Source organism: Amphibalanus amphitrite, unplaced genomic scaffold, assembly GCF_019059575.1.
Source record: "Amphibalanus amphitrite isolate SeventyFive unplaced genomic scaffold, NRLGWU_Aamphi_draft 000013F_arrow, whole genome shotgun sequence".
Lineage (NCBI taxonomy): Eukaryota > Metazoa > Arthropoda > Thecostraca > Balanomorpha > Balanidae > Amphibalanus > Amphibalanus amphitrite.
In genome coordinates, this window is record NW_024881509.1 from 238,327 (window position 1) to 252,337 (window position 14,011).

General features: G+C 47.6%; 1 protein-coding gene across 1 annotated transcript in view; it reads right to left on the bottom strand.

The window, feature by feature from the left end:
- The window catches only part of LOC122383834, a gene marked incomplete at its 3' end in the record, with an annotated part of 232,149 nt that extends 227,549 nt beyond the window's left edge, over positions 1–4,600 (bottom strand). The window contains exon 1 of the mRNA XM_043370633.1: positions 4,501–4,600. The remainder of the gene's footprint in view (positions 1–4,500) is intronic.
- Positions 4,601–14,011: the final 9,411 nt, after the last annotated feature.

Here is a 14,011-nt window from a genome sequence, read left to right on the forward strand (position 1 = left end):
TTGTGCATTGTGCAAAACGTGATTTGGCACGGTATCGAGGCAACCATAGGTCTTGCGCCTATGCATGATATTTAGGCAATACGTTTATGAAAACGGTAGATTGATGCTGGATGTCAATGCGTATGCTAAATATCGGCACGTATTTAATGAATGAATGAATCAATCAATCAAACAATCAATCGACATTATAAAACCGTATAAATGGCTCGCAACCACTAATAGCAATCAAACCATCCTAACTCGGAAAAGCAACCGGAGCCCTGATGAGGCTCGAACCGGGACTCCACGCTGTAAATTTTGCTCATGCTCCATCATCATGCCACCAAGCTAGAGTGACCGGCACCCGAACCCACAAAAACATTAATTGACTTTGCCGCCGACCTCCCGGCCCCGCCGCTCGCCCGGCCAGACTTTGCCCCGGCCATAGCCACCATCCGGTGTAGCTCAGCGTAGGAGTGATCGACTGTACTGACCGGTATTGAGGGGCCCGGTTCGAAACGCTTCGGATGCTGAATATTTATTTCTCGGTGGGAGGCCTTGCGTTTAGTCCACTTTTCAGAAAGATCATTTGGTGACTGACCTGTTTTCTTTCTTTGCTGCAATTCATGAGGAGACCGTATGCACCCTGCGTATTTACAAATTGCAACCGAGCTCCGCCGTGGGGTAAGGTGGGCAGGGGTTTTTGCACTACGGCTGCGGTTGAACTACCGTCTGTGGTAGAAACTTCAGGATGATGACGCGTTTCATACGAAATCTGGCGCAATGTTTGTTTGCTTCTGAACTTGTATTGTTAATGCTGTGAATTCTTGAAGTGAGAGTGTTTCACTAACAATTTGTGGATTATTTGAGTTTCTTGATATAAAATCAAATAATATTATGAAACATTGTGTGGAAACTGCAATTACTGATATAATCAATTGCTTAGTATGGAAATTGATACACATTTTGTAGAGGTTTGTCTGGCAAATGGTTAACAAACTTCAAGCCTATCATGATCTGAAGCTGTTGTAACAAATCAAAATTGCTTTGATGTTACATAGTACCTTGTTGGAAAGACTGGAGCATGGTTCAAGAATCAAGATGCCGTGTAAAATTCAAGATTTGTGCAAAAGCTTATGACTGAAGAGCGAAAACAGTTATATACGATGGCTCAATCAAACGTGGAAATGGACGACAAACAGTGACGTACCCAAGGGGGGGGGGGCACGGGGGCCATGGCTCCACCCCCCCCCCTGAGCGCCTTCGGCGCTCAGGGGGCCCCTCAGGCCCCAGGATATTTTTTTAAACCGACTGGATAAAACGTCTTTTACTCGGAAGAAAAATTGATGTTTAAGTTTCATTTATGTGCCCTGGTTACCCGAGGGGCCCATGCAGTCATCCAAGGGCCCCCAGTTTCCTGGGCCCCTGGTCGCCTAGGGGCCTCTGGTAGCCGGGGGCCTGGTCTCATGGGGGCCCCTGATAGCCTGTGGCCCCTAGTCGCCTAGGGGGCCCTGGTCGCATGGGGGGCCTCCGGTCGCATGAGGCCCCTGATCGACTGGGGGCCCCTAGTCGCCTAGGGGGCCCTGATAGCCGGGGGCCTGGTCGTATGGGCCCCTGATAGTTTTTGGTCCCTTGTCGCCTAGGGGGCCCTAGTCGCATGGGGGCCTCTGGTCGCATGAGGCCCCTGATCGCCTGGGGGTCCCTAGTCGCCCAGGGGGCCCCTGGTAGCCGGGGGCATGGTCGCATGGGGCCCCCGGTCGCCCCTAGTCGCCTGGGGGCCCCTGGTCGCCTGGGATCCCCTGGTCGCCTGGGGGCCCCTGATCGCCTAAGGACCCGCTGGTCACCTAGAGGGTCCCTGGTTGCCTGGGGGCCCCTGGTAGCCGGGGGCCTGGTCGCATGGGGGCCCCCTGGTCGCCTGGGGCCCCTGATCGCTTTGGGGCCTCATTGGCCCTTGGTCGCCTGGAGGGCCCTGGTCGCCTGGGGCCCCTAGTCATCTGGGGGACCTGGTCGCCTGAGAACCCCTGGTCGACTGGGGGGCCCCTCCCCTGGTCTCCCGGGCCGCCTGGTCGCCTAGGGGGCTTGGTCGTCCGGGCTCCCCTGGTCGCCTGGGGGCCCCTGGTCGTCTGAAAGAACGCTTATCACCTGATTGATCCCAAATCATCTGAGTGGCTACTGGCTACTGGATATAAGTAGGGATTAGAGACTGGAGTAGGCACTCATCTGAAGGAGCCAATATCTTTCACGGTGCCGGAGATATCACAGAAAAACGAAAAGGCTAAACTGAATATCCCCCAACCTTGGCCCCAAAGGCGTCATTGGCTAACACAGGGATGTGGGTCGATTTGCAATCGCATTTCCTCCTAAGTCCTATTCCTCCGATTAATACAGGGTGTCCCAGAATTACCCAAGCATTTATTTTCTGGCTAAAAGTACAATTGCGCTCGATTCCTAGTGAAACATATAATAGCTGCGTTTACATATGGCTAGTTGCCAGATAGTGGAATTCCGATAACGAGTCATTTATTCCACACTATTATATTATATACCTATTATCCGGAATTGGAGGATGTTCGGTAATTGAGGCGCTCGCTCATAAAATGCCCTGCGTTTCATGCACACTCCTCAAGCAAACATATTTTTACTTTCCAATTTTCCACATTTTCTCAAGGCTTAGACCGTTACAGAGACCGTTTTAATTGACTTTGATGAAGTTGAACGCGAGAAATCACAACCAAATGCTACATTAGGTTGTAAAGAACTGAATTGCGTTTCCCACACACGTGGCGTTTTCTCACCTACGTCATCTACAGGAGAGACCGGACCCACTATGCCCCCCTCCCCCACCATCGAAAGGTTCTGCATGACTCCCGAGTCCCGGGGGCCCCCGAGTGACCTGGGGGGCCCCTATACACTGTGGGGGGCTCCTTCGAAAGTAGGTAGCCCCCTCCTGGGCGAAATCCTGGGTACGTGCCTGACGACAAAAGTAGAGTTTCAACATTCCAGCATGTGAGAATAAGTTCAGAACTTCATAGTTCTTGTAGTATTGCATTCTTCTTATGTACAGTTCTCTAGGTTTTGTTAGGGTATTTCAATTTCAATGTGTCAGTTGAGATCTAGGTGGCCGTGGATTGCGGACAAAATTGAGAATCATTGCATGGTAGATAGGTACTTGTTCGGTAAAAAGGTATGTGATGAATGCCAGAAGGTTTTTTATGATTTAATATATGGTCATTGTTGTACCTACAAAAATGCAAGCTTGCTAGCACCTAGCTTTTGAATCAAATCGAAAGTATTTGCTATGAATGTAAATATGACCTGCAAAGTATGTCAATAAATTTGTGTGATGTTGACCAGAGAGCTGTTGCTGTATCATCTGGGCATTTATGTTGCTTCTTACATTAGGTGTTAAGCATAGTAATTATGAATGAACTTTGTGCCAATATCTTCAATGCACAGTGTATGTAGCATGTCTACAACCCTCACTGATCCTGCTATTGAGCTATAGGCATTTGGCACCAGCAAGACCAAGGGCATGAATTTCACAGTTGCGCAACCCTTTGTCATGTACCACCAGTCACTTTTTTTCCTTAAGGTGCACATAGCAGTGTACACAATAATGCGCAGAGGGCCTACACAAAAAACAACATGATTATTGTGCTCTATGATGCACAGCATTGTACCCTGATTATTTGAATATTCTGATCACTCAACAGTCAACAGTCAGGAGACCATTTTTGAATGTCTCATTTATTATACATCACTTGTCAAATAAGAGCATGATGACACACATTTTGCAAATGACAAGCAATCATGGTAATATTCCAATAAGTTGGACACCTCCCTGGGCGTCATTTTTCAGGAAGGTACCTCTGCAGGTGTTGTAGTAGGTTAGGTTGAATTGGGTTAAGTTAGGTAAAGTAAGGCGGTTAGGACCAGGTCAGACCGTAAGGCCTGGTCAGGCTGATTTTAATCTTTCATTCTAATTTGACATAGATACCTATTACCTATGTGTTTGCTCCAGACTGAACTTCATTAGGTGGTGAGTTCATTTTGTTTTGTTTTTATGTCATGTTTTGTGTTTTTGTCCCTTATGTTTTGCCCCATAGGCAAGGGTGGAGCTTTTCCAGGGAAGGTGGTGGGGCAAAAAGCCTTCAAACCTGCAATGCTCGGTTGTTGAGTTAGATTATGTGCAACACTGAATCAATTCTTTTAATTACCGAACTAACATTTTGAATTAGGTACGGCCCTCCAGGTATTAAGTAGTTGGTTGCCAACATCACAATAAGCGAACTGCATTGATGAATACGTCTAATGGCTGTTGATAACCATTGCCAAAGTGTGTGCACGAACCCTCTTCCCCTTTCTATTGAGTCATTTTACAGGAGTCACGGAGTGTCTCTGTCTCTGTCATGCTAACCACCGCGATGTTTTTTTTTTCTAAATGTAGCAGCGTCTCAAAAGTTTTCCGAGCCTGCTGCACCCACCGAAACTACGCTAAACGGCGTCCGGGCGACACCTCACCTGATCAGGGCGCGGGCGGCTGGGCACAGGTGCTGCGTCACCGGAGTGCCGGAACGGAGACGGACTCTGCGCCCCTCCCGGCGGCAGTAGCGTCGCACTCAGCCGGCCGGCCGCGCCGCGCTGCGCCGCGCCGCAGCCTATTTTTACCTTGGCACGACGAAACCAGAGCCAACCGCGCCGCGTCGCCCGCCTGCCCGCGGCCCACCCCGAGTCGGTCGGACTCGGGAACAGACACTCAGCGGGCTCACTGACTGGACTCCCGAAGTCGGTCAGTCGGAACAGAGGTAGTCAGTGGACTCACTGGAATTCCGAGTCAGTCGGAACATGGGAGGTAGTGGGTTCACTCAGGGGTTCCGAGTCAGTCGGAACATGGGAGGTAGTGGGTTCACTCAAGGGTTCCGAGTCAGTCGGAACATGGGAGGTAGTGGGTTCACTAAGGGGTTCCGAGTCAGTCGGAACATGGGAGGTAGTGGGTTCACTAAGGGGTTCCGAGTCAGTCTCGGAACATGGCAGGTAGTGGGTTCACTCAGGGGCCATGGGAGGTAGTGGGTTCACTCAGGGGCCATGGGGAGGTAGTGGGTTCACTCTCAGGGGCGGACCCATGGGGCCAGGGGAACGGCCGGAACTTTGGCGGCTAAAGCACTTAGCCGAAATAAAAAGATGATAGGGAGTCATTTTGTATAACCTTTCTTAGGCGTCGCCGTTTGCGGCAAATAAATTCTAAAGAAGGTCGGAGCTGGAAGAGGGTGCCCCTATAAGATGGTGCGGATTTTCCGCATTCCCTTTGGTTTTGCTCTGCTAGTCTGAAGCCAGTCTGTAGCCGGGAGTCATTACATCTGGCAATTTTGGCCAGGAGCAGTTTTACGTCAAGGCTCATTTCTGCAATAAACAAAACACAGCTCAAGCTCCTGCTGTTGAGCACTGAACAGTGAACACCATCTGGCATCTCAGCCACCAGGCGCGGGGTAGTTGCGCACACATCACACGACAGTGACACAGCGCACAGTGGGGATTTTTTCGATTTAGTCTGTCTTTATTCCATTTCCTGTAATGAACGGACATGCTTCCAGTGCCTTCAAATGCTATGCTTTAGTAAATACAAGTACAATAAACGTATTCTGAGCCTAAAAAGCCCAAAACACTTATGATCACCAATGTTCATTGGTATTCTTAACACAAATTAAAGGAAAGAATCTTGCGACGCAGTGTTTGGCGAGGTGCCCTAGAAAATGTATCACATGATCCTGATGTTTAGTCATATCAAACACTTGACATCTTACAAGGTGAAGCCATGGATGAGATAATAATGGATTGGTGTCTTCGCAGTTTTTGGAGACATTGAGCTCAGGCCTGCCATCTAGTGGGAGAATTATCGTAAGTTAGGAGCAAGCCGAGTGAACGCCGCTGATTAGCATTGTGACACACGGGAGTGTGGTGTAGTAGCAGGCTTGTTGTGCAATTTTTCAAAAGGTTATGTCTTTATATGTCAGTAAAAGCGAAGAAATTAAAGGGACTATCCCACCTTTAACATGGGATTTGAGTTGAGATAGCCAAGTTTGCGGCGAGGTTCAGAAACCACTATCTATCTAGGTTGCAACCCCCGCGGCCTCTTGGTGTTGAAGAAATTCGTTCCCTTCATTTGAAAATGGGACTTGTACAGTATGTCTAAAAAGTATGTCCCCTAGTTTTTTTCTCCCATGGTAGGCGAATCGGTAACTTGGCTGAATCCTAGTTGCGGCACCCGGCCGCCAGGGGCGCTGCCACGCGAGTGGCCTTGACCGCTCGCATGTCATTGGCAGTTCGGACCCTCCCCACCTCGGTAGAGGTGGGGAGGAGAGCAGAGGGGAAGAGAGGGGAGGGAGGGGCACCCGCTCGGCACTGGGTGATACCTGGCTGACCCCGCGCTCCCTCGCTGACCTCCGTCCTGCCTTCAAGCGAGGACCGACTTCCTCGGCCCGCAGCGGCCGAGCGGTAGAACCGAGCGTGTGGGCTTGACTCCATGGTGGCTGTGAAGCACAGCTACGATAACTCGGCTAGTGCATGAGGAATAATGCTTGTTCCAGAAATTTCTAACGCAATACCCGTTACAGTAAGCGTGGATACGTGAAAGGAAAAGGGCCACCTTTAACCTTCGCCCGTATTCGTGTTTTGCCAGCGTCTAACGTATAGGAGGGGGTCCCTTGGACCCCCTTGCCGTTTGGCACCTGTTATTTTTTCATAGCTAGAGCTTCGCGAAAACGAGCGTGTTGCCCGTGACGAGAGGAAGCCAATAATACCCAATTTTAAGGTCCCAGGTCATTGGTTGTCGTGGAAGGGTTCCGAGAACTACGCCCAGTCACGGTCATCGCCCAGTGGATTGTCGCCCCCCCCCCCCTTAAGATCTCAGCTCCTATAAAAGCCAAAACGACAAACTTTGAAGGATGGGTGGGACACTCTATTGTGTGTTACTTTCATGACAATAGGTAAATATCTTCAAGGTCAAATGAGGTTAAACGGGTCCAAGTCTGTTAGATGAGGGTCTATTTAGTGTCTACTACACGCCCATACCTCTAAAAGTTACCGGACGACACATACACTTTTTTAAAGTATATATTGAGAATCTCTAATTAATCCAGCCATAATAATGGCAATTAGAGCTCTGTTAGGAGAAAGATGTCTTCCGGTTGAGACGGGGAACAGCCGACGCGGAAAGAGTGTTACAAATTTGTGTTAACACACTCGTAACTCGAAATGTTACCGCTAGTTTTCTTTTTTTTCACCGTAAGATTGTATTTACATTTCCAAGTCTTCACAGAGACTTTGACGGAAATCGATCATTAGCAGCGGTAAGCAGCGCAATGCAAAGGCGGAACTGCCCGGCGCCGGCAGCGAGAATCGGCCGGCGCCGGCCGCCGCGCCGCCACGCCGCTCCGGCGGGATATTTGACTTTGACACACATGCTGTCAAAAAAGTTGTAGACCGATTTACTCATTGCTTTAACGGCAAGATGCGCAATTCAATTTTAAGCCAACTACCGAAAACTTGACGTTAATAGAATGATAATGGCGTAAGATACTTGCAAAAAACAGGAGGGGTGGACGAAATTCGCCCCCCCCCCCATCATCCACTGTGCGTGTTATGAAATCAGCTGACGCAAGCGACCATTGGTGACCCGATTGGGTAATGACCTTGAACTCGGGACAAGGAGGCGACAGACGAGCGACTCAGCCACTTGGCAACAATCGGGGGAGTAGCGCGCCAGCTTTGATTGCATACCGTTCCGCGATTTGTTTTGCGCTGTGAAATGCCGTATCATTGCAGCGAGTTTGAAAAGGGGCGTATAATTCAGTTAAGAAATGAGGGGAGAAGAATAAGTGAAATCGCAGAAAGCATGGGTCGCACCGAGAAGACCATTCGTAAGTGGCTGGCCCGTTTTGAAGAAGAAGGCGAGGCTGGAATGGCTCAGCGCCCACGCTCAGGACGTCCACGCGTCACTTCAGAGGAACAGGATCAGGCAATGGTGGAGGTAATATGAACTATCTAATATCTATGCTTTATTGTATGTAATTATTGTTTGCTTTTTGTCCGTTGCATGGATGTTTGTTGAACTATTACGTGCTGAATGCTGATGCAAACAATTGTAAAACCTTTATCATATTGCGGACGCGCCGTCCTACCCATAACTGAAAACTACACAAATGTGCACCGTTCACTCTCAGCTGAGCATCATTTAATTGAAAGGATAGGGTGGGAAATAATTGGAACAGCTGGGGCAGCTTGAACATAGTATGAATGACACAAAATTACGGAAAATCCATAAGTGGCACGACAATAAGACCAATGAGGGACATAATCATAACTAAAAGGGCTATCATATTAACGGGTTTTAAAGTTTCATGGAATGGAGATGTTGACGCACATTATAAGAAAACCAATTTCGCAAGTAAAAACGCCCCACAACAGGTCATTGCAACTTCATTGCAGCGCAAAATCTGACATTGCTAGCGCCTAATACGCAACGGCTTTTGTTATACAATGAACTAATAAGTGCCTTCATTCCAAGATATTTGCTTTTGAAACTAGTTTTTAAATATGGCAAAATAATTTGTGACGTAGGGTAATTTGAACATAGTGTGATAATTTTAATGAAGACCGGGATAGCTCCGAAAAATTACGCTCATAGTTTTTTTTTTACCCAGTTCTTCGACCCAAAGTAGTAGCAAATAAGTGATGCCTGGAATATTTTCCATTACTTTCCATCACGTGGTTGACTGAGGAGGGGGAGGGCTCTAGAGTCCCCCCCCCCCTCCCTCCTATATCCAAAATCACTGGGCCGATTGTCAGAATTCAAACGGCGTTTGATATAACCCTAGAAGAGCTGTCTGACGAAACCTTCTTTATTGACTTCGAGGTCTCCGATGACCCCACCATTCAGGTCAGGTTAGTTCGGGTTCACAATTTGGTCCCTGGCTGCCGGCTAACAAATCACATTAAGTTCATTTTTTGGTTTACACACTAGCCAATATGTATATGCTTATGAAAACCATAAGGGTACCGTAGTTCAATGCTATGCATCAAAATGGGCGGAACATGACGTCACTCTAACGTCATTCCCGGACAACCTATTATAGCTACGAAATTTCCATTTAGCCACAAGGTGTCAATTGATGCAGTCTTAGCGGTCTAGAAGATATTTAAAAAAAACGGGTGGGGGGAGGCTCTGTAGATCCCCTTTAGTCATGCGCGAGCTAACAATCGCTTAAATGGCAGGCACCAATTGCAATTGGAAAATGGTTCGTTTAAACGCACCATTTTACCAGATAGCATCAACTATTATGTGGTAGCAAAATTAGAGGGTTAACAGCCTTGTCATGATCAACCATACCAAGTTCCAGCATCGCAGATGGTCTAAAACATGGTTAGATAATAAAAACTTCGGACCTTTTCAAATTTGACCATTTCAATGACTCCAATAAAATGGAGCCCAGTTAGGTATTTAGTGATAACTTATCTCTCAGTGTAGGTTATATGGGAAGACCCATCAATTATCTTTCATTTGTGCATAAAATCATTAAATTCTTCGTAAAATATCACTGGAGATCTCCCTAAAGCATTTTTCGAGAAGCATGGCAAAGTCACCCCGTTTACGGTACCAACCTGTTTGCAATCCTACAGTTGGCGAAGGATCAGCCCTTCATGACGGTGCGGGATGTGGGAGCGGCCACGGGCGCTCCTCATCTGCACCCGACCTGCATCTCCAACCGTCTGAAAGAGGGGGGACTGCGGACCTACAGGGCTGCCCCAGCTTTGCACCTCAGTGAAGTCAACAAAGCAAACCGCGTGCTTTTCGCCCAAGAACTGCTCCCGAAGCCCGTGGAGTTCTGGTCAAGAGTTATTTTCTCGGACGAGAAAATCTTCCGGACTGACCAAACGGGAAAGCTGCTTGTCCGAAGGTATGGAATGAAATCCATTGTTCAATACAATCGAACAATGTCATGTGCAGTTAAATGACAATCGTTCTTCAACGAAGCAATTTCATAATTATTAACCCTCGCCCGTTTCGTGTTTTGCCAGCGTCTAACGTATAGGGGGAGGGGGCGGGGGTCCGTTGGATTCCCTTGCCGTTTGGCCCCCGATGGAGCTAGAGCTTCGCGAAAAAAAAAAACGAGAGTGCTGCCCCTGGCGATAGGAAGCCGATGATATTCAAGTTTAAGGTCCTAGATCATTGGTCGACCTTCCAGGTCAGGTCAATGACCCAAAAGTCGGGAAAATCGGGCCCTGCTAGAACATAGTGAAGGTGCTATATTTTTGGGGGGTCCTGGTCACGAATATCATTTTAGGTTTGATCGCAGATTATGTCTTGATGCATTTAGGCCAGGTCGGGCCAGGTCAGGTCAGGTCAACCAGTAGGCGTCCTGCCGGCTATCCATTGTAGGTGTCAAGCACTACTGACGGCTCGTAATATATTACGAAGGCACCAAAACTACTTCGTAAATGTTTAAATGGGCGCCAAATTCGAAATCAGCTCCAAAAACTACCTTAAGAACATAACTCAAAAAGTGAATCGAGGTCATCAAAGATCAATGACCTTGACCTGATATTCACGTGACCTTGACACCCACGTAATGCATAGAACCAACATAGGACAAACAACTCTCTCTCTCTCTCTCTCTCTCTCTCTCTCTCTCTCTCTCTCTCTCTCTCTCTCTCTCTCTCTCTCTCTCTCTCTCTCTCTCTCTCTCTCTCTCTCTCTCTCTCTCTCTCTCTCTCTCTCTCTCTCTCTCTCTCTCTCTCTCTCTCTCTCTCTCTCTCCTCATTTCTCTCTCATCCATCATTCTTTTCCTCATTTTAGGCCGAAGGGACTGCGCGACTCGGAGTCCTTCCTACGGACAAGAGACGCTAGTGGACGGCAGTCTGTTCACGCGTGGGGGTGGGTGGATGGGTTTGGGCCCGGAGAACTCCACCGTGTCATCGGGCGCCACACAGCTGACACATATGTGGAGATTCTCGATGAGGTAAAAACTACTGACGATTAACTGACTGATAAATTAATGACAAATATTTGTCGATTTATGTATAAAGCTTGTGAGCTAAAGGAAGCGTGATCTATCTAATCACTGCCGTTTGAATTGTTCGTTAAAAATCAGACAATGAGCAAAACAAGCTGTATTGGCGTAGGAAATGTGGGAAAATTTTATTTCCAACAACGAATGTAGGGCTAGCATATTTATGGGTGGCCCACTGAATAACAAGGAATAACTGCAACTTGATTGCGTCAAACGGTAAAACACACCTGTGTAAATTAAGCATGCTGCATGATCCACAATTGTATGAGAAAAAAATGATAAAACAATGAAAACTGTTGCTCTATTGAACCAGGTCCTGCTCCCGACGTTGGAGCAAATGCGAGGGGCGGCTCACCAGCACGTGCTTGTGCAAGACCATGCTCCTCAACACACGGCAGCCGTCACCAAAAACTGGTTTGAGGAGCACCAAGCTCAAGTAAATGATTATATTGCTATCTGCTGAAAAGTTGTGGAGTAAACAAATAAATTTTCCTATTTTATAATTATAATATTCATGTCTATCTGGTTTCTAATGTCAAATCATAAGTGTTCAACTTATTTTGTATCTGAGAACAGAAAAAATGGCTGAAGAGTGGCAAATGCTTAGCAATAAGCGAAACAAACCCACGAGCCGCCATGGGGGGGGGGGGGCGGCATAAAGCTGCCCCCACCCTTTACGTTTTGTGGAATATCTCCGAAACCTGATGAGCTACGAATGTGAAACTTTGCATAGTTTCAAATGAATACCTAGGCAATGTTTGAGGAAACTGTGGTGGTTGTAGCACTTAAGATGACGTCACAGTGACGTCATAAAGTTTTGTCGTTTTCCGATATGGACTGTTTATGATGTCGCTGAGCATGAAACTCAACTGTAAATGAACCAGACAGCACCTGCTGTCATCCTAAAACATCTAAGTACTCTTCCAACTAGTTCCTGACCAGTAATCGGTCCTTTATATTCGGTCTCGTCTGTCGGATATATCGTGAGGAAACTGAGAGTCGCAAACCTATAATTTGACTTCTGACGTCACTGTGACATCATTTCAAACGGAATCGACACCAAATTTAGACACAACCTCGGCTAGGTATTCAGGAAGATGTGTGCAAAGTTTCGCTTTTCTATCTCTTCGCGACGATTGCGATATTGTCGCAGAAGTAAAGGGGGCAACTATATGCCCCCCCCCCCAAGCGACCGGCGGGTGGCGCGGAGGCCCAGCGGCCGCCGGGTTAATTAGGAAAAATTCATCATAGATTGCAGAAGAACGCGTAAAGGCAAAATGAAAACGGACATCAATATCACAATTAAAAGCGACTCATCATTACAGGTGGCTGTCGTGGAGTGGGCTCCCAAGAGTCCAGACCTCAACATCATTGAGAATGTGTGGGGCGTAATGGCCCGGGAGCTCGGCGAGGACGGTGGTCTGCGCGGCCTGACCTCCGACCAGCTGTGGACACGCGTGGAGAAGAAGTGGGAGGAGCTGCGATCCCGGCCGGCGATGTTTGCCTCTCTGGCGGCTTCGATGCCCGGCCGTCTGCAGGCCGTCTTCGAGAGCGGCGGCGGACACACGGGATACTAGGAGCGCCAGTAAGGTTGGTGAATTTAGAAAATGAATTCAGCCGCCGATGCATTTACAGCAACATCGATTGTATGGGGTAAACCTTACATTGATGAATATTGTAAAATATAATTAGGTACAATGACCAGCCGAATGCCACCACCCAGAATTGAGAGCAAATCATTTACCTTATTTCCATTGCTAGTAGTGATGCAGATCATTTGATAAGTCGTAGTAGGATCGAGACAGATCGAATAACTAAACGTTACGGGCATAGGCATTGGAGTAGAAAAACAGATCATGTCCAATTTCAGGAAATGTGGAAATGACTCATTATTGGTCCCTATCGATCTGGTCTGTCTTACGAGCTCATGCCATGCCATGTCATGTCATGTCTCACGAGCACATGCTCCGCTCCAGGTATGGTGCTGCTGACTCGAGACCGACGACCGACAACCGTCGAGCGGTTGATTCCAAGAGTCTAGCTTGTCGCCGGCGGCGATGCTGCCGTGGCTGTGGCTGCCGCTGCGTCTGTTCGGAGCCTGCTGCCGTTTGACTCCGTATCGGCCACTGCTGAGTCAGGAAGCCTTGAACGCACCGCTAGTTCGCTATGTTATTTGTGTCTGTTCTTAACCGTTTCTGTGCAGTGTGAGAGGTGCTGACTTGTTTTGCAGTGTTGATTGCTCTGAAATGTGTTTGTTGAAAATACTACAACTGAGTGTACCATGATTAAGTGTTGAAAGGCTAACCCTCGCCTTTATAGCGGGGTCTTATAGACCTCGGGTTTCCTATTCGGTGTTCATAGAGGCCACTGACCGGTTGCAGCCTAACCCGAATGCACAAATGATATTTTCACAAAAAGTATTAAATAAAAGCCAAACGATATGCCAAGAAAACTTCATTTCAAGAAGATGTAGGAGGCTCCTTTTTTACATTTAAGCTATTGACTTGACCTCGAAGCTAAGCATTCGAATCGTTGAATTTGAAGCATTGAAGTCGTTGAAACAACGTTCAACCATCGTTAGGGTTATAGGTCACGAGCAATGCGCTCGCTTTCTTCAACAAAGCCATATACCCAACCCAATCAGGTCCAAACTGTTCGTGGGTGGGGGTGCAAGCCCCAGTTGATCGTTAGCAACTGTTAATTAAATGACCAACACGGACGAGATTTAGCAAAGTTAACTATCGCACTTAAAGGGACCCTCCCACCTTCAGAAAAGTTAATGAATTGGCATGAAAGTGATGTCGCTCGGTTCAGAAAGAGCAAAAACGAATATCTACCAAATTTCATCGAAAAATATTCACCGGTTTTCAAGATATTAGACTTTTACTTTTGTTTACTTTTTGGGATCTCCGCTGTTCCTAGCGACTTTATTTGAAAGTGCGGCATTTGTTGCGCGCAAAGCAGCA